This window comes from Macaca fascicularis, chromosome 7 (genome assembly GCF_037993035.2).
Source record: "Macaca fascicularis isolate 582-1 chromosome 7, T2T-MFA8v1.1".
Taxonomy (NCBI): Eukaryota; Metazoa; Chordata; class Mammalia; order Primates; family Cercopithecidae; genus Macaca; species Macaca fascicularis.
The window spans coordinates 45,989,252-46,012,766 of NC_088381.1; the positions used below are offsets into that span (position 1 = coordinate 45,989,252).

Genomic DNA, 23,515 nt, shown 5'->3' on the forward strand with positions numbered 1-23,515 from the left:
TGCATGTGGCATTCAAACACATGTATACTTTTTTTTTTTTTTTTGAGACGGAGTCTGGCTCTGTCGCCCAGGCTGGAGTGCAGTGGCTGGATCTCAGCTCACTGCAAGCTCCGCCTCCCGGGTTTGCGCCATTCTCCTGCCTCAGCCTCCCGAGTAGCTGGGACTACAGGCGCCCGCCACCTCGCCCGGCTAGTTTTTTGTATTTTTTTAGTAGAGACGGGGTTTCTCCGTGTTAGCCAGGATGGTCTCGATCTCCTGACCTCGTGATCCGCCCGTCTCGGCCTCCCAAAGTGCTGGGATTACAGGCTTGAGCCACCGCGCCCGGCCACATGTATACTTTTATCAGAGCCCCTAAAATGCTTTATTACATTTATTTACATGTCTCACCCATTACTGGATTGTTGATACCTTGATCTATCTTATGACTCAACTATTGATTCTTTGACTGCAGTGTTTTTATTCATTGCTACATGCCTATATTAGTTACCTATTGTTGCATAACAAATTATTTTAAAACATACCCACTCAAAACACACATTTATTATATTGCAGTGAGTCAGGAATCCAGGAACAGCCTAGGCGGTGGGTCTCTTACAAGGTTATGAACCAGTGTGTTGACAGGGCCTGAAGTCTCATCAGAAATCTTGATGTGGAAGGATCCATTTTCTGTGTCACTCATAAGACATGTTTCATTTCTTCTCAGGCTGTTGGCCAGAGGTCTCCCTTGGACTCATGCCAGATGGACCCATAGAGCATCTCACAATATGGCAGTTACTTAGAGCAAACAAGCAAGAGGGCAAGAAAAGTGCCAGCAACAGAGAGTCCTAGCAAGAAGGACATCACAATTTTTATAACCTAATCACAGAAGTGACATCCATCACTGTTGCCATATTTTCTTTATTTTTTTAAATTGAGACGGAGTCTTACTATATTGCCCAGGCTAGTCTTGAACTCCTGGGCTCAAGTGATCCTCCTGCCTCGGCCTCCCAAAGTCTTGGGATTACAGGCATGAACCACCATGCCTGGCCAATATTTTCTTCTTCATAAGCAAGTTACTAGGTCTAGCCCGCACTTAAAGAGGGTTATAAAACATGCGACTATCAGAAGGCGGGGATCACTGCAGGAACGTATTAGAAGTCTGCCACCCTGTCCCCAAACTCTGGAACTACAAAAATGCTTAATTTGTTGGATGAATTAACCTTTTTCCAAGCACCCTCATGACTGGTAGTGTGCATTTGTAAGAGGACTGGTCACGGGTAAGAATTCGGTTTGAGACTGTATACAGAATAACTTGATACTCAGGGATTATTTCAACTTTCTTGTTTCTTAATGATTTGCTTTTATGAAACAATGAAAAGTTCAGGTCATTTTGTATCTTCAGGAGCTAAGCAAAACCAGGAATGCTATTCAAGAAAATCATAATACATGCAGTATATTTTAATAGGAATTCTAGAAATAATCTGATAGCAAGCTGCATTTTGAGATAATTCAAGCTTCCAGTCATTCCTAACTTATACCCTTGTATGACATGGGTGAGTATAAGGATATATAAAAAGCTGTGCAATTGAAATGTAGTTGAATGTGATCTCTACTATAAAATAATCTTTATAAAAGTAAGATTTTAACAGGTAGGAATAAGCATTATCAGATCATGGATTTCAATTTTTTTGCATAGTTTAAATGTTGAGGTGATTTAATCTTTTGAAGAAAACTAAGGAATCTCATCCTACACTTATAAAATGTTAAGATATTAGAAATAACTTGTCCAATCCTATATTTTTATAGATGAGGAAATGGGTACCCAGTGACGTACCCAAGCTTTCTGGTGGCACAGTCAGTGGCAGATCCCAGGCCTCCTGACTCCATTCAGTGCACTGTACCATGCCTTAAACCATACTGGAGCCACTTGGGGAGTTTAAAAACTTTTGTCCTTGTCTTATCCCCAGACCTTCTGATTTAATTGGTGTGGGTTGGAACTTGGTCATTAGAAGTTTTAAACACTCCCCAGGTGATTCAATGTGCATCATAATCTGGGAACCTCTACTCCACAGAGAATTAGTGTGCTTAAGGCATTGGAACTAGAGTGAAATCAGTAGTACAGACTTCTATCCATTATGATTCCTCAATCACTTATTTGGTTGGGTTTTATCAGAGTAGTAAGAAAAATTTTTACATTGAGAAATAATTAAGATATATGCTGAGCAAAAACTTTCTTAATAAAACTGGCCTTTCACTAGTATCTTGTGAGATAGCCCGTGACAAAATTTTTCCTAATCACGAAATAGGAGAACAATTTTTTGACACTAATCAGGCAAGGAGAAAGTTTTCTGCCATCTGTGTTGTGGCATGCTCTGCTGTTGTTTTAACTAGATAAAATTCTAATTACTGTTAAACAGATTGTTTATGAGGTTGTTTTTAATAATTTAGAGCAAGTGTATAAATATAAAGAGGCAAAGAAATGGTTCCAGATTTAAAAACAAAATACATCTTCTTTAAATCAGAATTTGACACACTGGGTTGTATAATAAACACATTTCAGTGTGGGTCCTTGGTACTGCAGCGTTGCAAGGAAAATGAAATTTGCAGTTTGGTTATAACTATTCTGTTGTGTCATTTTATACTTTTGGATATAAAGCTGACCAAACATTCTAACTAGAAAATACTAATTCATGATTGATAAGTGGCATTTTGTTTCTACATATTGTTCTTTTAAACAAGGTCTTTCCTTGATAATGACAGATGCAGAGAATATGAAGTAGAAGAGGTAAGAATAGGAGATTATGATCAGATCAAAGCATTTCAGAAAGTTAAATCTTTTATCGAACCAGTATCAGGGTGTTGACAAGAAAAGCTATATATTTGGGTTGCTAGAGTAGAAGCGATAAGGGGCATATTAGTTTTCTATTGCTACCATCATAAATCAATAAACTTGGTAGCTTAAACAGAAATTTTTTTTTTTTTTTTTTTTTTGAGACGGAGTCTCGCTCTGTCGCCCAGGCTGAAGTGGCCGGATCTCAGCTCACTGCAAGCTCCGCCTCCCGGGTTTTCGCCATTCTCCTGTCGCAGCCTCCCGAGTAGCTGGGACTACAGGCGCCCGCCACCTCGCCCGGCTAGTTTTTTGTATTTTTTAGTAAAGACGGGGTTTCACCATGTTAGCCAGGATGGTCTGGATCTCCTGACCTCGTGATCCGCCGTCTTGGCCTCCCAAAGTGCTGGGATTACAGGCTTGAGCCACCGCGCCCGGCCAACAGAAAATTTTTTAATCTTACAGTTCTGTGAATCAGTAAGCCAATCCAGGTCTCAATGGGTTAAAATAAAAATTTCAGCATGGCTGTGTTCCTTTCTGGAGGCTGTAGGGCAAGGTCAGTTTCCTTTCTTATTCAGGGTTTTGGTAGAATTCACTTCCTTGCGGTTGTAGCACTGGGATCCTTGTGGTTGTAGCATTTGTCTTGATCAGAGCCCTTTCTAGCACCTACATTCCACCCTCATTCCCTGGCATGTGGCCCTCCGTCATCTTCAAAGCCAGTAACAAAGATCAAGTCCCTCTCAAGCTTCCAATATCTCCTCCTTTGATTTAAACTCTCTGATCCACCTTCTGACTTCCTCTTCCACTTTAAAAGCCTCGTGTGATGAGATTGGGCCTACCTGGATAACACAGGGTAATCTCTCCCATCTCAAGTTCCTTATCCTTAATTACAACTGCAAGTCCCTTTTGCCCTGTAAGGTAACTTAGGTTCCAGTGCTTAAGGGCACAGGTATCTTTGGAGGGCCGCCTGTCAGAGAGAGCTAGATCACTGGAGTCAAGGAAGCCAAGTGTCAGTATTGACATAGCTGTTGAAAGCCTTCATTTATACAACAAAAATTGTTTTAGTGCTTGCTATGTCTAGTCATTGTAGTAGGCACTGGGGCTATTGTGGTAAACAAGACAGACATAGTATCTGCCATTGCGTGTCTAGCAGTGTACTTATAAAAACAAGCAAAACATATAGCATTGCTTTATAAATAATTCTTCATGTATTCCATATTTATGTAAGCTCTTTGAAAGCCAGTACTAGTGTTCTTTGTTTTGGCCCTTTCCTCATCCCATCACTACAATAGTGTTTTACATACTAGATGCTTAACAGATATTGCTAACAAAGGCTTACTTTGTTTTTTCTTTGCATTGAGTTAGGAACCTCATTTATCCCTCTTTTTTTCTATTTTCTGCTTCAAAAGCAGTGAGGAATTTTGAGTTCAAAAATCCAGACTTAGAGGACAATTTAAGATTTAATCAGATACCCACTGAGGAATTTTTAAAAAGGCCTTAAGAGTGACCATGCACTCCATTTTGTTTTCTTGCTAAAGACTCTAAAGTGCTAAAGGCAGCTATGTTTTGCTTTTTCCTCCTCCTCCTCCTCCTATTATTATTATTACTATTATTTTTGAGAAAGTGTCTGGCTCTGTCACCCAGGCTGGAGTGCATTGGTATGAGCACAGGCTCACTGTAGCCTTGACCTCCTTGGCTCAAACAGTCTTCCTACTTCAGCCTCCCAACTAGCTGGGACTACAGGCACACTGTACCACATCTGGCTAGTTTTTAAATCTTCTGTAGAGATGGAGTCTCACTATATTGCCCAGGCTGGTCTTGAGCTCCCGGGCTCAAACTATCCTTTCACTTTGGCCTCCTAAAATGATGGGATTACAGGCATGAACCATGCTTCCCAGCCTTGCTTTCACCTCCTAGATTCAACAGTCAGAGAGTACTTCCCAATTAAAAAAAAAAAAAAAATCAGCAGTTGCTTTAAACCAGTATTCACCTATAGTGAAGAACTGCCAACTCAGAAGCAAATGAAAATAAATTTCTCAGTATGGCTTTTGTGAGATAGATAGACTTTTAAAATAATGGAAGAGATTTACTATTGTTCACTGCTCTTAGAGCTTCTATCTTCCTCATATACAGTTCTTCCACTGTGTGCCGAGTGTGGGTCTACTCTTCATGGAAAAACTGCAGTATTCTTACCAATTGTTAAATGCCTTCTAAAGACAGTTATTCGTAGTTTTCTTAGTGATAGTCGTGGTTACAATTCTGTATCATGTAGTTTCCCAGTGTAGCAATAGGGAACTTTACTAATGGTGGATTGGAGTAAGCATAGGTATATGAGATTTATAGACTACACAGGCATTTATTTCAAACTTCGCCATCATAGAACTTTTTATCAGAACTATTAGCAAGTGGCTAAATATACTTGCAACACAGGTTTGGGCTACAGAGTGTAAATGTCACATGAGGCCTTCTTAATTTCAGTACATACCAAGTTCTCCATCCCAAATCCCTTCTTGATTCTTTGACAATTTAACATTATTTATGGATAATTTCTTATTCTGACCTTTTATGTTTCTAAACAAATAGCCTAAATATATTTTATATAAAACTTCATTTCTGAAAGAACTTTTGGAATGAGTGGAAAGTTCATTTGATTTGCTTAAATATAGAGATGGCTATTGTTATATTTAAGTTTGGATGATATTAATTTGGGTGAAGGAAAGTAGTAGCTACTTTTATAGAGATAGGTGGTTTAATGTACTATAATCTTTAAAATGTTACTAGGTAATGTTGATTTCTGTGAACTTAGCATTTCAGTGGCTAGTAAGGTAAAGCATCATGTTGGGTTTAGTTCATATGTAAAAATTCTTATTGGCAACTTTTGAAGAGAGCTGGAAGTTTAACTGTAAATAGTGTAATACTAATTAACTGAAGTTTTCTTGATTATTTGAAAAAGACAGGGGAAAAAACTCCTGTGTCGATGGACATTAAATATAGTAGTGACTTAAACACGTGCAATGCTAGAGAGAGAAGAGGCAGGAAATTTACCGACCTATTGAAACTTTTGACAGGTGCAGTGCATCTTTGGAAGTCAGATTTTGATTATTATTAATAAAACAGCCTTCGTTTAGTAAGTTGAACATCGAGTGAGAAGATTACATGGAGCAGTAAGCATACAGATCTGCAATAGGTACTCCATTCAGTGGGTTTTAATGGGTGTCAAAACTAAACTGACCTTAGTGAATTATAGCTACTGCACGCACATGGTTTCAGTTAGAAAGGATGTGGTACCAGGTAATGTCATCAGTTTTTCCAAATGTATTCCTGGGGAAAATAACCTAAATTCTTGAAGCAGATCATTTAACTTATAATTGGATGTAATATTATGAGAACAAAAGGCCTTAAGGCAAAAACTGTTCCTTATAGAGGCTTTTTGTTTTTCATTTGAAATTAGTGCAATTGCTGATCGGCTTTTTAAAAAAAACTCATGTTCTATTAAATATAATAATCTGAAGGTGTCGCTGAATTTAGTAGCACAACTGAGAACAACAGTATCCTTAAAAACAAATAATCGAGTTTAGGTTAATTGGAAATAGTTGGCTAAATATGACTTTTAAAAATAATACCTAAAGTACATGTAGGAACCAGATAGATTAAATAACATGATAAAAATGTTCAGAAGAGGTAGTACCTTTATACTTAGTTTTTAAAAATTTAAATTCCTGTACTATGTAGATTTTAATGTTTTGTGACCACATGCATGTATAGTATAGTAATAATTCACTGTAAGCTTGTAGTGTACTGTATTAGTTGAAGTACGATAAAGAAATTCTTGCAGAAGAGTAGAATTACTTCTGAAATACTGTGTTTTCCAGCTTGCATTCCTCATCCTACTTATTCAAATAAAGCGATTATTTTCTCCCCGATAAAAAAGGTAGAAACAAATGATTGTTTTACTTTTTTTTTTTTTTTTTTTTTTGAGATGGAATCTCACTCTGTCACCCAGGCTGGAGTGCAGTGGTGTGATCTCGGCTCACTGCAACCTCTGTCTCCGGGGCTTAAGTGATTCTTGTGACTCAGCCTCCTGAGTAGCTGGGATTACAGGCGCGTGCCACCACACCCAGCTAGATTTTTTGTATTTTTGGTAGAGACAAGGTTTCACCATGTTGGCCAGGCTGGTCTCAAACTCCTGACCTCAGGTGATCCACCCACCTTGGCTTCCCAAAGTCGTGGGATTACAAGCATGAGCCACCTTGCCTGGTCTGTTTTACTTTTTATTTTCAGAATGCTTATTATGCAGTGGAAGTAGAATTAATCACATTCCTCTCCCTGACCAATAATGTGAAATTCTCTACTGACTGTAAATCAGTATTTTTTTTAAATCTTTAATGAAAGTTCTTTTATGATACCACTAAGCAGATGTCAGAATTTACTTTTCAATTAGGTGGGATAGTGGTGATGAGCAGATTAGACTCCTTTGCAGATGATACATTGCTTAAGGGAACTGACATTTAGACCATTGATCCCTCTAGTGATTTACATGTCAGGACTGAGCTATTTGTCACTTGCTCTGTCTTAAAAGTAGGCAGAATAAACAAGAGGATTTTTGCAGACTATAAGATCCAAACTAAATAATCCTGAAAAGGCCTTTATAATTTAAAAGTCTGTTAAGTATCATAAATTTTATTTTTTTAAATGAACATGCAGTAAAACTTTTTCTGTGTATAGTTGATATATTTCAACATGTGTATAGATTTATCTAACCACCATCACAGTCAATATCCAGAATAGTTTCCTTAGCTCAAAAACTACCTGGTGTTATCCCTGTGTAGTTGTATTCCCTCCCTACCCCTCAATACCTGGTAACTCTGCCATTTTACTTTTTGTCTTTCCAAAAATGGTCATGAAGTGGAATAATAGAGCATGAAGCCATTTAAGACTGTTACATATCCATTTACTCAGCATAATGCCTTATAAGATTCATATAAGTTGTTCTGTGTATTGATATTTTATTCCTTTTTATTACTGAGTAGTATTCAGTTGTATAGATGTACCACAGTTTGTTTATAAGTTTATTAATTGGAGGACATTTGAGTTCTTCCAGTTTTTAGCTATTTTAAATAGAGCTTCTGTAAACATTTGTGTATAGGATTTCGTGCGAATGAGTTTTCATTTCTGTTGGGTAAAAATACATAGGTATGGGATTGGTGGGTCATATTGTAGGTGTTCATTGTCAAGAAATTGGCAAACTGTTTTCTAAAATACCAGTTTGTATTTCCCTCAGTAATGTATGAGTGTTCTAGTTGTTCTGCACAGTTGTCAGCACTTGGTATGGTCAGTCTTTTTCATTTTAGCCATTCTAATAGATTTGTAGTGGTACCTGATAATGAATTTCATTTTCACTTTCCTGATAGCTAGTGATGTTGCACATTTTGTCGTATGTTTTGTTATATTCTCTTTGGTGAAGGATCTATTCAGGTCTTTTGACCATTAAAAACAACCTTTTTATTTTGGAAGAAGTGTAGATGTATAGAAGAGTTACAAAGATAATACAAAGAGTTCCTTTATATTCCTCACACGGCTTGCCATAATAATAACAATTTACAAAACCAAGTGCATTTTTCAAAATCAAGAAACCAACGTTGGTACCTTGCTACTAACCAAACTCCAGATTCCAAACTGAGATTTTGCCAGTTTTTCCACTGGTCTCCTCTTCTCAAATCTATTCCAGGATTACATGGTACATTTGTCATCTCTCCCTAAATCTCCTGTAGTCTATGACAGTTTCTCTACCTTTCTTTGTTTTTCATAAACTTGATAGTTCTGAGTACTAGTACCAGTCAGATATTTTGCAGTGTCTCTCAATTTGTGTTTGTCTGATGCTTTTCTTGTGATTAGACAGAGGTGATGAGTTTTAGGAAAGAATACACAGAGGGAAATGCCGTTTTCCTCACATCTTATCAAAGTGCATGATGACAGCATTACTTGGCTAAGGCACTGTTTATCAGATTTCCTCACTGTAAAGTTGGTATTTTTGTCTTTTTGTATTATATTCTTTAGAGATGAGTTGCTAATTTCAGCCCACAATCAAAAGGGTGGGATATTGTTTCATCTTATGGATAGGGTATATCTATATGTTATTAAGGTTTCTTCTATAAGTAAGCCTTTGTCCCTTCTCTTCCATTTGTTTATTCAGTCATTTATATCAATATGTATACTTATTTTATACATTGGCTTATAATTCAATACTATGTTATTTTGTTGCTAAAATTGTTCCAGTGTTGGTCCCTGTATTCCTTTGACATGTCCCATCCTTTTCTTTTTTGAATACTTCCTTTATTTATGGTACTACGAGATACTCCAGGCTTATCATATATTTTCTCTGCCCTACCCCTAGAATCAGCCATTTCCACTTAGGAGCTCTGGTTTCTTGTATTGGAGAATTGTACTTAGATCCTTTGTCTCTCTGGGTACTGGATATACTTGTTGATACAGGGGTATCACCATTTCAAGGCCTTCTCAGAGAATAGAGCTAGGAAATAATACATTCGTATATTAATCATGTGTTTATGTACATCTATAATTGTTTCTGTACCTATCTATTTGTATTATATATTATGCTGTATATATAAAATATATTAAGTTCATACTGATGTCTGTGACTAATCCAGTACCACAGGGTTCATTCCAGGCTTCCCCACTTTGCTTCTGTAACTTTCCTTTCTAACAGAAACCTGGCCTTGATCATCCGTTTACTTATTTGTTCCATCTCATTAAAGCAAGTTCACAATTGTTAACCAGTACCCCTGTGAGAAATAAATTTACCCTACCCCCTTTAGCTGGGTTATTCCATTTGTTTATAATACAGTCAGATTCATTTGTCGTGGACTGTATTCTATCTTAAAATTCCCCCAGCATCTTAGTTGATTTTTTAAAATTTGCATACATTAAAGTTCAGTCTTTGTGATGTGCAGTTCTGTGGGTTTTGACAAATGCACAATGTCATGTATACACCACCTCAGTGTCATACAGAACGACCTCATCACACTAAAAAATTTTTCCATGCATCCCCTTTGTAGTCAGCCACTACTCCATACCCCAGCTCCTCTCCTGACAACCAAAATCTCCTATAGTTTTGCATTTTCCATTGTGTCATCTGAATGCAGTCATATAATAACATTGTTTTTGGATCTGACTTCTTTCATTTAGAAAAATACATTTAAGGTTTATTCATATTATTTCATGCATCAAATACTTCGTTCCTTTTCATTTCTGCATAGTATTCTGTTGTATAGGAATACCACAGTTTGTTTATCAATTCACCTGGACATTTTAGTTGCTTCCAGGTTTTGGTGGTTATGAATAAAGCTCCATTAAATATTGGTGTGCAGGTTTTTGTCTGAATACAAGTTTTCAGTTCAGTTTAGTAAGTATCTAGGAGTTTGATTGCTGTGTCATATGATACGTGTATACTGTATCAGAAGCTGCCAAACTGTCTTTCAAGTGGTTGTGCCATTTTTTATTTCCACCAGCAATGAATGAGAGTTCCTATTGCTCGTATCTTTAGCAGCATTTGGAATTACCAGGTTTGTTTTGTTTTGTTTTTGTTTTTTAAGCTATTCTAATCATGTGCTTTTGCTTATGTTTAAATTACATTGTTTTCTTACTGTTTAGTTTTGAGTGTTCTATATATTTGTTGGACAGAGGTCCTTTGCTCCATAAGTGATTTGCAGGTATTATCTCCCTGTCAGTAGCTTGTTCTTATGTTATCTTGAAGATACCTTTCCAGAGCATAAATGTTTAATTTTGGTGAAGTCCAATTTATAACTTTTAATGTTATGGATTATGTTTTTGGTGTCATATCTAAGAACTCTGCTTAACTTCAGGTAACAAAGATTTTATTCTTCTTTGTCATTTTTTGGGTACAAATTTTACAGTTTTATATTTTACATTTAAGTTTATTTTGAGTTAATTTTTGTATAACATGAGGGTTTAGGTGAAATTTTATTTTTTTCTTTGCATGTGGATGCACAATTGTTCCAACACCATTTGTTGAAAAGACAATCCTTTCCTCATTGTATGCCTTTGAACCTTTGACAAAAATCAGTTGACCCTGTTTGTGTGGATATATTTGTGAACACTCTATTCTTTTCCATTGATTGATGGATCTCTTCCTTCAGCAATATCACATTGTCTTGGTAAGTAGCTTGAAGCCTTAAAATTAGGTAGTATAATTCCTTCAACTTTATTTCTTTTAAAAATAGTTTTGTTTTCTCTAGTTCTTTTGCCTTTCCATAATAATCTTAGAATCAGCTTGTCTATAACTACAAAAAATCCTGGAATTTTGATTGGAGTTGCATTAAATTTCTAGACCAGTTTGGGGAGAATTGACATCTTTATGAAGTTGAGCTTTCTGATCTATGAACACTGGGTATCTTTCTGCTTACTCACATTTTCCTGATGCATGCATCAGCATTTTGTTGTTGTTAGCATATAGCTCTTGTACATGTTCTAATGGTTTGTACTCAACTATTTGGTTTTTATGGACCTATTTTGAATTGCATTATTTTTAAATTTGAGGGTTCCAAATTGTTCATTGTTAATGTACAGAAATGTGATTGATGTTGACCTTTTTTCCCCAATCTTTGTCTCTGTTCAGATTGGATCATTTTTATTCATCTGTAGTAAGTTCACTGACTTTTTCTTCTGTCATCTTCATTTGGCTATTGAGCTCATTTAGTGAGTTTTTTATTTTGGTTATTGGTATTTATCCACTTCTAAAATTTCCATTTGGTTCTTCTTTTAATCTTCTGGCTTTTTTTTTTTTTTTTTTCTGAGTTTATCCCTTTGTATCAAGAATGTTTGCACTCACTTGTTAAAGCATTCTATAATAATGGCTCTAAATATCTTTAATATCTCAGATAATTTCAACATCTTTGTTTTCTTGATGTTGGTATTTTTCCTGTGCAAGTTGAGTTTTTTTGATTCCTTGTATACCTAGTAATTTTGGATTATATCCTGGATGTTTGACTATTATGTTAGGAGACATTGGATCTTGTTTAAATACTATGCAGAATGTTGATATATTTGTTTTAGTAGGCAGTCAACCCAGTTAGATTCACACTGCAAATTTCTGTGGGTTGTAGTTACAGCATCAGTTTGATTTTGAAAGCTTTTGCCTTATTACTTGGTTCTGTCCCACCTGTGTACCACCTATTGCCAGTCTGGAACTTGAGGGGTGGTCTGTTCCATAATTCGCAAAGTCTACGTATGTTTGTTTGGGTCAGATGCGTGCATATGCCACTCGAGGGTGAGTCCAGGAGTTCATAAAACAACTTTGAGGTGTTGCTCTCCCATGTTCCTTGTCTGTGATCTTCCAGTAATTTCTAATTCTGCGTGGCTTCCCTTTTCTAACCACAAAGTGGGTCTTTATTCCTCTTTAATGTTCACTCTCTGCAACTGTGCCCATATTCAGGGCCAAGTGGCAGGAGGACAGAGAGAGAAGCAAAAGGGATTCACCACATCCTCTTGGGACCACAGCTGCTGTGATCAGAGAGGTAGATTACCTCTCTCAGAGTTTTAGTTCATAATAACCTCCATTGCCATGGCTGCCACAGCTGTGATGGGTGGCTGGGCTTGAGAGAGTAAAGAGAGAAAAAAAAAGGGGGAATTGCACACTTTCTTGTGAGTCTTAGGAGACCCCTTTCCCTCTCCTCGAGCCAGAGGTAGAGGGGTTCTCCTGAAGCTTTCCATTTGGGCTGTATTATGTTCAGTCTGGATGAAAGCAGAGGGGGAAATAAATGGTAAACCTGTGGTTGCTTCAGTGGTACATCAAATTCTGGTTGTCTTAATCTGCCTGCTACTGTTACTTTTCAAAGTTCCCTAGTAGTTGTTCCGTGCATTCTGTTCAAGTCTTATAGCTACATTAACTTACTGGCATGTGATTACCCTATCTTATCTGGAACTGGAAGCTGACTTAAGGTTTTCAATTTTTGTTTCTCTAGGAATTTGACAAGAAACTGAAGTTTTGATTCAGATACATTTTGAATTGAAACCAGAGATGTACTAGAGTTTAGATTCTTTCATTTGATTAAGGTAAGATTGTTTGATAAAATTTAATCATACCCTTACTGTGTATGCATTTTTAGACTTATATTTTAATGTGTATTTTATTAACACATTTAAATTTCCCAGTCTTATCTGAGATTCTGACCTCAGGAAATATTTTCATGGTTTCTTTACCACTTATATAGCTAATGTTCCTTGTAACAACTACTAGATTCAAGGGAAACATGATTATACATTCGCTGGAAGTGTTATATACTGATATCAAATCTGTTTGCCTAGAGCAGGAGTCAGCAAACTATGGCCTACCTATTTTAGTAAATAAAGTTTTATTGGAACACAGCCACACCCACTTAATACATATTGTGTGTGGCCATCTTAGCACTACATTGGCAGCGTTTTTAGTTGGAACAGTGTCTGTATGGCCCAGAAGCCTAAAATCTAGTCCTTTTAGGAAAGTTTGCCAACCCTTGGCTTAGAAAACTGAAGCAGGGTATCTTATTATGCTATGTAATTATAATACATGAAATGGTAGTATGCTATGTAATTATGATACATGAAATGGTAGCTAACTGATTTTAGTTGTCAGTAAGACTTGTTGTATGAAAACTTATTAGAGATTTAAATATGCATATAAGTATATGTGCAGATACAAGAACTAATTTCTTGAAGTGAAGGGTCTGTATTATTTCTTAGAGGAGGTGCTACTTTTCTGAAGTAATTGATTTTTAAAATAAGACTTAATGTTGTTAGCAGTTAAATACTAAGTGCTTATTTTTTAAGTAGAAGCCTTCATTTTGCTTAGATTTTCAAAAATAAAAGTTTATATGACAAAGGTCAAGCTTGTTCCCATTCTAAAAACTATTCACACAAATGTATTTAATTATATTTGTCTCTACTACTAAATTTAAACTGAACAAATAATATTTTGAGAGTGATGATTGTGTATTTTTAATATCTGTTCCAGTAATGCAAGTGGTTTAGCTTATATAAACTTAAATGAAAACATGGGTAATATAAAACTACATTTAGTGGCTAAAGTTGGAGTTACGTTTCTCTCTCATATTTAAATGGAAATGCTTACACTTGTTTGTGATTCCTAAAATTATTAGTGTTTAAATAAACATAAGATAGAAGGAGAAAATAAAATTGGAGCCTAGAAAGTCTATAAAATCTTTGCTACACTCCTCAGGAATTTCTTGGCTGAAGAAAAGAAACATATATTTTAAAACCATGCCATATTAAATTAGAATTTCCAACCAATATCATAAAGGAATTTCTCTGTTCAGGGCACCAAAATTAGAAACAAATTATATTTGCTATTTTCCATGTAATTTTAACAAAATAAAGTAAGCTTCTAAAATCTTCATCTCATAAAGAACTATTATTTGATTTGAAAATAGCCTCTTTTATATCCTGCCTAACTGAAATATATTTGGTTTCCTAATAGACTTGTGTGAGGTATCTTTGCTTGCATTTTTATAAAGCCAATTTAAAACTTTTAAAATTTACTTTTTAAAGGAAGGAATCTGGAAACTTATCAGAAAGAAAATACTTTGCATCTTTTTGTGCCATCACACATTTTATATTTAAATCAGTGTGGATTTAGAATTTGAGTGCGTATACATTTGAATTATGAAAGGTGATAAAATTAAACTGCAGAAGGGATGGAAATCTTGATAGCTTTAATATGTTAATGAGGCCACCTTAGCATTGTGTGTGTTTAGCTGTGGAGAGTATCTGATTTGTAAACTAGGACTTATGAATAAAATAATCAATTTCTTATGAATAAGTAAAACTTCCTTTTAAATGATGGATAATATAAGAAGGTAATGCTAACACTTTTTGCATCTATTAAAATCATATCTTAAGACATCTTTTTTTAATTTCCCTGATTTATATTCTAGTTGTGGTACTTAAAAGTAAAACAAGGGGAAATAAATTCATAGGAAAGTTTATACTTTGATTTTCCCTTTCATATAATCTTAGATTACTTAGATTTTTCTAACTCAGCATAAAAGATTTCATTATAAAAATCAAATACTGAGTCATTGCCAATTTAATAGTATCATTGAAATTAAATATGTGTACTTTAAAGACAGGCATAGAATTTTTTCTTTAAATTGAATATACTGCTTATCTCTTAAAGTATATGTGGCTAAATAAGAAAGGGCCTGAATGGACTTGGTTTGGAATTTTCTCTGTTCATGTCTTTGAAGGTATTCAGACTGAAAGAGAATGTCAGCTTTTTAACTTCATAAAACCTGATCCATATTACCGCATAGCTGTTAGTTACAGTAGCTATTTGCAATGTTGAATTTTTGTGATGAGTATTTTTACTGCTAACAATGTGGACATGGGTATTATTTTCATATAACTGTCACGGCAGTAAAGAAACTAGTTTGGAAGTAAACCTCCAAGATTTATCCTCGTAGGAGACAATGTTAAAAATCTTATTTTAATATACCACTATGGGGTTTTCTTTAAAATGTTAAATAATGTTTTTGAATAATTTGGTTTTTGTAGCCATTTTATCTTCTACCAAATAAGTTTTTTAAAAAATCAATTTTATCCACATAATTTGCTGTCAAGAAAGGTGTACTGCATTTGAAGGAGAGGAATAAAGTCTCTTTTTCTCTTTTTTAAGGCTCTTGAAAAAAAATTATTTTGAAATAATTTTAGATGTACAAGTAAGTTACAATGATAATATAGTATAGAGAGTTTTTTGTGTTCATTACTCAGCTTACCCTCATGTTAACATCTTACATACCCATGGTATAGTGATCAAAACTAAATAATCAATAATGACTTACTAAAACTACAGACCTTATTAGAATTTCACCAGGTTTTCCACTAATGTTCTTTTTCCAGGATCCCATATTACAGTTAGTTGTGTTATTTCCTTAGTCTCCTCCAATCTGACAGTTCCTTAGTCTTTCCATGTCTCTCATGATTTTCACACTTTGAAAGACTCCTGGTCAGGTATTTTGTAGAATGTCATTCAATTAGAGTTTCCCTGATGTTTCCTCATAACTAGATTGAAGTTACAGATTTTGAGACAGAATACCACAGAGGTGATATGCCTTTTCCAGCACACAATATCAGAGGCTACGTGGTGTCAGAATGTCCTATTACTGGTAATGTTAGCCTTGATCACTTGATTATGGTAGTGTCTACCAGATTTCTCTATTTAAAAGTTAATATTTTTCCCTTAATTAATAAATATTTAGGGGAAAATGCTTTGAGGCTTGACAAATATCTTGTTTTTCCTTAAATTTTTGGCCACTAATTTTAGCATTTATAGGTGGATCTTGCCTGCAGCATCTGTGGTGTTTTAGTGGTGATTTTCTATTCTCCGTATTTCCTCTACATTTATCAGTTGTAATTCTTCTGTAATACAGAGTAGTCCCTCCTCACATTTATTTGCTTAATCATTTGCTTATATCAGTGTGAACTCATAGATATTTATTTTATTCTCTGGATTAGAATCAAAATTCTGTTGTTATTTATTTTATTGCTCAAATTGTTCCAGCTTCGGCCACTGGGAGCACTTTTCAACGTGTCATTGTCTTTTTCTTTTCTTTCTTTTTTTTTTTTTTAAAGCAATTCCTTACTTTCTGACTTTATGAGATGCTTCAGGCTTATCTTGTATTTTCCCTGCTCTAGCCCTGAAATCACTTACCTCTCCAAGGAACCCAGGTCCAACTTGTTGGATAATAGTATTTAGAAACCAGCATCTGGGTGCTAGGTATGTTCATTGCTACCGAGGTGTTACTGCTTTTATACCTTTCAGGGGTCAGAGTTAGGAAATGTATACTGATATGGTTAGGCTTTGTGTCCCCACCCAAATCTCATCTTGAATTGTAATCCGCATAATCCCCACATGTTAAGGGAGAGACCTGGTGGGAGGTGACTGGGTCATGGGGCAGTGTCCCCATGCATTTCTTATAATAGTGAGCGCTCATGAGATCTGATGGTTTTATAAGTGTCTGACAGTTCGTCCCTTACACACTTGCTCTCTTGCTTGCTGCCATGTAAGACATTCCCTTCTGCCATGATTATAAGTTTCCTGAGGCCTCCCCAGCCATGTGGAACTGTGAGTCAATTAAACTTCTTTTCTTTATAAATTACCCAGTCTTGGGCAGTTCTTTATAATAGTGTGAAAACGGACGAATACATATACTAACTCACATACATACATACATCTATATTTATTTCTGTGTTTACTTGCTGTATACACACTTAAAATATTAATTCATACTGATACCTTCAACTCCAGTTTTGTACCACAGGGATTATTCTAGTGTTTCCCCTTTGCTTATTTGTAATTTCTTTCTCCCACAGTGAGAAACCTGACTCTCATTCTCTACACTATATTTATGTGTTTATTAGACATATATAGTAGTTGCCAAATTGCTAACCCATACTCCTGTGAGAAACAAATTTACCAAATAGAATACAGTGTTTGTGTACAGTTATTTTTATCTTTATTCTCACATTATCCAGCCAAAATGCTTTTTTCCAAAGTTAGTTGTCAGGTCTTTTCTTCTGTATATCCCCATCAGTCTACTGTGCCATTTCATTTGTACCACAGTTAGATTCATTTTGTCACAGTTCACATTCCATCTTGGGTTTCCCTGATACCCTGGTTGTTTGCATTTAATTTATATACAGTAAAATTCATTCTTTGTGTTGTACAGTTTTGTGGATTTTGAAAAATGCATAGAGTCACATACCTACCAACAGCAGTTCTGTGACCACCCACCCCCGCCTAATTTTTTTGTGCTGCCACTTTATAGTCAGCCTCTCTCCCCAGCCCCAAATCCTGGCAACCCTTAATGTGTGTTCTATCCCTTTAGTTATTAGCCTTTTCCAGAATATCATATACATGGAATCATATAATATGTAGCCTCTTAGGTCTGGCTTCTTTTTAGCAAAATACATTTTAAGTTTCATCCATTTTGTTGCATAAATCCTTAGTTTGTACCTTTTTGTTGCTGAGTAGTATTCTATTATAGGTACACAATTTGCTTATTCATTTATCTGTTGAGGGACATCTAGGTTGTTTGCAGTTTCAGTCAATCGTGAATAAAGCTACTACGTTTACATAAAGGGTGGGTGTGTGTGTGTGTGTGTGTGTGTACATAAGTTTTCATTTCACTTGAGTGAATACCTAGGAGCAGGATTATGGACCTTATTTTAAGTGTATAGTTAACTTTATAAGAAACTGTTAAACTGTTTCCAAGTGAATGTACAATTTTGCATTCCTGCCATCAATATATAAGAATTTTTGCTGCTCTGCATCCTTGTCAGCACTTGATATTGTGCAGTATATTTTTGCCTTTTATCTGTTCTAATATGTGTGTAGTAGCATCTTGTGTTTTTCTGATGACTTATAATGTTGAGCACCTTTTCATATGTCATCCTTATATGTTTGTGAAAAGGTAGCTGGTCTCTTTTATTTCTCTGTATTTTCTTCTTTTGTGATCAGCCAGGTAGATAGTCTTTCCAATATCTTTTTGATCAAATTAGCTGCCATTATCTCTGACTATTTGGCTATGCTTTATAATAAAATACACATTTTCATAATGAGTTTTGGTTATCTGTACCTATTCCAAGGGAATGTATGTATAGTTTTATATAGCTGAGTATTTGAATAATTTTATTGTTGTCTAAAACTAGATTGCATTATAGGAATCTATCCAAAGGTTACATCTGTGACTGAAAAAACATGTAAGACAAGACAAAGTGTAATAAATGCTGCTAGTGCCGAAGATTGGCATTGGGTTGACAAATGTTACTTTAGAAAAATAAATTTTAGGGTCTTTGGTGAGATCTTTTCATCTTTGGGTATCAAATGAACAAAGAAACCTGATACTCTCTTGGGATATCTGTCAAAAAGAACAAACTTTGGTATGTTCTTACAACTAAGCAGTTAATATTAGGTGAAAGAGATAAGAAATGAATGATTTTAAACTTGGGCTACTTTATATAAACATTTAAACTAGCAACTTAAAATACTTAGGACTTATATTTAGTTCTGTCAGAATGGAATGAAGACATAGCAAGTTTCAGTGGTAGTTTTCTACCCTATTGAAGCCTGATATTTACTATTTCTTTTTGTAAAGACCTATGTTTAACTAAACCATTAGAATATGTGTAGGGATGCCACATTATTTAATTAGGCCTTTCTATTTGTTTGCTGTATAACAAATAGAGAGTTATACAGCAAACTGTATAACTGTTGTATAGTTCTTGCCCTTTTAAGAACTTACTATATTACATAAAATAATATGCCTAGATTTGGAAAATACTATATGCCTTAAAGGATAGCATTACTGTCACATTATGTGGGTAATTATGATTGATTCTGTTGATAATTCTAATTAGCTAAGTGAGTTCCCTATTTCGGTAGGAAATTATTTCCTTTTTCAGTAGGAGAAAGCCAAACGAAACAGTGTTTAATTTACATATTCAGATTCTGAAAATAACTTTAGTATTAGAAGTCATTACAGTTATTACATATGGGAAGATGACCTTTTCTGCTTTAGAGTAAGCATACCTCTTTAAATGTCCTATTTAATAGTGTGATCACATGACTGATATTTCTAATGGCTAAACCCAGTATTGTTATTATGATGATGATGATGACAGTCTTTGATTTAAACCAAAGCCATTATAGAGAGGTCTGTCTGCCCTTTCCAATATAAAACTTATAAAACATGTATATATAACTTACATTGGATGTAACTTATGTATATATAACTTACATTAATGGCTGCTGTAGTCATTGTATATATCTTACATTGTTGTCCCTTCTCAGGCCCTATTTGTAAATGAGATGTATTTTTTGTTTGTTTTTTATTGATCCTTATTCCTAGAAATGTAAATGAGATGTAAATAAGACAAACTGTTTTCCAAGCCTTGTAAAAGTAGAAAAATTACTATATGTACATATATTACAAATATATATTTTATTTATTTTTTCCCTTCTCCTGAAAAGCAGTAAAAGAAAAAAAGAATGTGGGTTTTATCTATAAGGCCTTGATAGCAGCCTACTTCCTTGTTTATAGGAGACTAATAAGGTGAACTTTGTGACTTCAGTTGAGTATGCTTTAGAACCTGAAACATAATAAAGTGGCACCTGCTAGCAGTTTTGCATGTATGACAGTTGACATTATCAATTTCACTTTCATTGTTGAAATCAGCACTTCTGAAATTGGGGTATTGAAGAAGGATGGAATTTAACTTCGTTTGAACAGCTGTTCTTTGGTCGACTCTGACTCAGGCACTTTGTTTCCTTATTATTTTATTTTATCCTCAAATTTAATCCTCACAATTTATTTAATTTTCACAATTAGCCTACAAAGGAGGCGTGATTACACACATTTTTACAAACAAAATTTATTCGAAGGAGCCCAGGCTGGGCTCAGTGGCTCACGCCTGTAATCCCAGCACTTTGGGAGGCCGAGGCGGGCAGATCATGAGGTCAGGAGTTTGAGACCAACCAAACCAACATGGTGAAACCCTGTCTCTACTAAAAATACAAAAATTAGCTGGGCGTGTTGGTGCGCACCTATAATCACAGCTACTCAGGAGGCTGAGGCAGGAGAATCACTTGAACCCAGGAGGCGGAGATTGCAGTGAGCTGAGAATGTGCCATTGCATTCCAGCCTGGGTGACAGAGTGAGACTGTCTCAAAAAAAAAACAAAGAAAATTCACACTTTTATCAACTATACTATGTCGATTCTTCTAAGATTAGAAAAGTAGGCCGGGCATGGTGGCTCATTCCTGTAATCGCAGCATTTTGGGAAGCCAAGGCGGGTGGATTTCTTGAGCTCAGGAGTTCAAGACCAGCCTGGGCAACATGGCAAAACCCCATCTCTGCCAAAAACAAAAAATTAGCTGGATGTAGTGGTGCACGCCTATAGTCTCAGCTACCTGGGAGGCTGAGTCTGGAGGATTGCTTGAGCCTGGGAGGCAGAGGTTTCAGAGAGCCGAGATGGAGCCACTGCACTTCAACTTGGCTGCTAGAGTGAGACCCAGTCTCAAAAAAGAAAACAAACAGAAAAAAAAAAGTAATGAGAATTATTAGAAAATCTCCCTAAACTTAAGCCTCTGGGAGGGAAACTAATAATTAGACAAGACTCAAATTTCAACCTTATGTAGTATTTTTCTCAGCCTCACGGGGCTTCACTTTTGGAAAACCTGTTTTATGTGTGTTATATAAGAGAACTGTCAGCATAATACCTGTTAATGCTAATCATATGGCTAAATATCCATTCGATATCTTGGAAAAGATTAATAACATTACTGATCATTGTTTTCTTGGAAACAAATTATCTGTGAATCAGAAATAATACACATATCTGCATTGATGTTAGCAGTAAAAATACTCATCTCAAAAATTTAACACTGCAAATGTAACTTTCTGATAGTCCAGTTAAACACTTAAAATGATACTTAGTATAATATTTGCAAAACAAGTTCATATAGCTAAAAATAATGCTTTTAAACTGTTTTGTCAATAAACTCATTTTATGGTAGATCAGTAAATTCTATTTGCATAGTGATTAAACTGTCTTTATCTTAATGGTATTGATAGTAATGTAATGTTATACTGTGAACATTAATAACTTCATGTAGAATTGTCAGTTATAAGGGTTTTTCTTAACATTTGTGTTATATTGTCAGTCTTATTGTACATTTATTATAAATTTATCTGTGGTCCAGTCATTAGTTACTTAGTATTTATTTCTAGCATATTATTGTCAAATCAATAAAATATAGAGCATGTTTCAAGGATAATGAAATTGTATGGATAGTTGTTTTGGTGTATGTAAGCAGTCAAACTGTAGATTTTGTGTTGAAAAGGTGATAAATGTTAGTTGACATTTGGTAAGGAAAAAGTCCAATAATTCAGTATTTCTTTTATAACATCCCAGGGTAAAGTATGTTGTAATACTAAGTAGTATATATAAAAGTAGTATCTGAGCCTGTGTATTTATTTCAGTGTTATAAGTAGAACAACAAAGTTAGAAAGCTGCAGTGGAAAGCAGAGCCTTCGTAAGTAATCACAAGACTTGGACCTAGTGTTGGTGCAGCCAGAACTAGTTGTGTGACTTTGGACAAGTCATTAAACTCTAGATCTTATTTTGTTGTTGTTGTTGTTTACAAATAAACTAGTTGGACTATGGTTTTTAAGATTATTGCCAGTTCTGTGATTCTTTTTTGTTTTCAATTGTTTAAATTGTGTTAAAATACACATAATATAAAATTTACCATCTTAACTATTTTTAAGTATATAGTTCAGTGGTATTAAATACATTCATAATGTTATGCATCCATTTCCATTACTCTTTCAATCTTGTAAACCTGAAGCTCTGTATTAATTAATCAATAACTCCCCAGTTTCCCCTTCCCCCACTCCCTGGCAACCACCAATCTACTGTCTGTCTGTATGATTTTGAGTAAGTACCTCATACAAATAGAATTATAGTATTAGTGGTTTTGGTGACTAGTTTATTTCACTTAGTATAATGTCCTCAAGGTTCATCTATGTTGTAACATAAATCATAATTTCCTTTCTTTTTAAGGCTGAAAAATATTTTGTTGTATGTATATACCACATTTTACTTATGCATTCCATTGATACACTCTTGGGTTGCTTGCACATTTTGGCTGTTGTTAATAATGCTGCTGTGAACATAGGTGTACCAATATTTCTTCAAGAGCCTGTTTTAAATTGTTTGGGGATATACTGAGAAGTGGAAGTGTTGGATCATATGGTAAACTCTATTTTGAATTTTTTGACAAGCTGTCATACTGTTTTCCACAGTGGCTGTACCATTTTGTTTTTCTTATTTTTTAAATTTATTTTTTTTTCTTTTATACAAACCTGCACATGTAAGTGGCTGTACCATTTTACATTCTCATCAACACTGCACAAGAGTTCCAATTTCTTTACATCCTTGTCAGCACTTGTTATTTTCTGTTTTCTGATGGTAGCCATTATAATGGGTATGAGGTAGTATCTCATTGTAGTTTTGATTTGTGTTCATTAATGTTTACTGATGTTGAGCATCTTTTTATGTGTTACTTGGCCAGTTATGTGTATATTCTTCAGTGAAATGTCTATTCAAGTTTTTTGCCCATTTTTGAATTGGGTCGTTTGCTTTTTGTTGTTGAGTTTTAGAAGTTATCTGTACATTCTGGATATTAATCCCTTATCAGATATATAATTTGCAAATATTATCTCCTATTCTGTGAGTTGCCTTTTTACTCTGCTGATATTGTCTTTTGATGTACAACATTTTATATTTTTCATGAAGTCCAAATTGTCTTTCTCTTGTTGCTTGTGATTTTGAGTAATATCCAGGAAATCATTACTAAATCCAGTATTGTGAAGCTTTTGCCCTGTTTCCTTCTAAGAATTTTATAGTTTTAGAATTTATGTTTAAGTCTTTCATCTATTTTTACATATGGTAAGGATCCAACTTCACTCTTTTGCATATGGAGATCCAGTTTTCCCAACACCATTTGTTGAAAAGACAAATTATTCCCTTTTGGGTGGTCTTGCCACCCTTGTCAGAATTATTTGATTATATATTTGAGGGTTTATTTTGGGCCCTCTAGTGTATTCCATT

At 35.0% G+C, this 23,515-nt stretch overlaps 1 protein-coding gene across 5 annotated transcripts in view; it reads left to right on the top strand.

Annotated features, from left to right (window-relative positions):
* Positions 1-23,515, top strand: part of GLCE (glucuronic acid epimerase) — a 122,286-nt gene that overhangs the window by 41,392 nt on the left and 57,379 nt on the right. For 2 of the 5 annotated variants that reach the window (XM_065548117.2, XM_005559917.5), the window contains one exon: positions 12,808-12,898. The exons of 1 other annotated variant lie outside the window; for it this stretch is intronic. The gene's annotated coding sequence lies outside the window, so the exon portion shown is untranslated. Of the gene's footprint in view, positions 1-703; positions 1,257-10,863; positions 11,002-12,807; positions 12,899-23,515 lie in introns of those variants that run through there. 2 more of the 5 variants (XM_073996129.1, XM_065548120.2) reach the window with 2 other exon arrangements.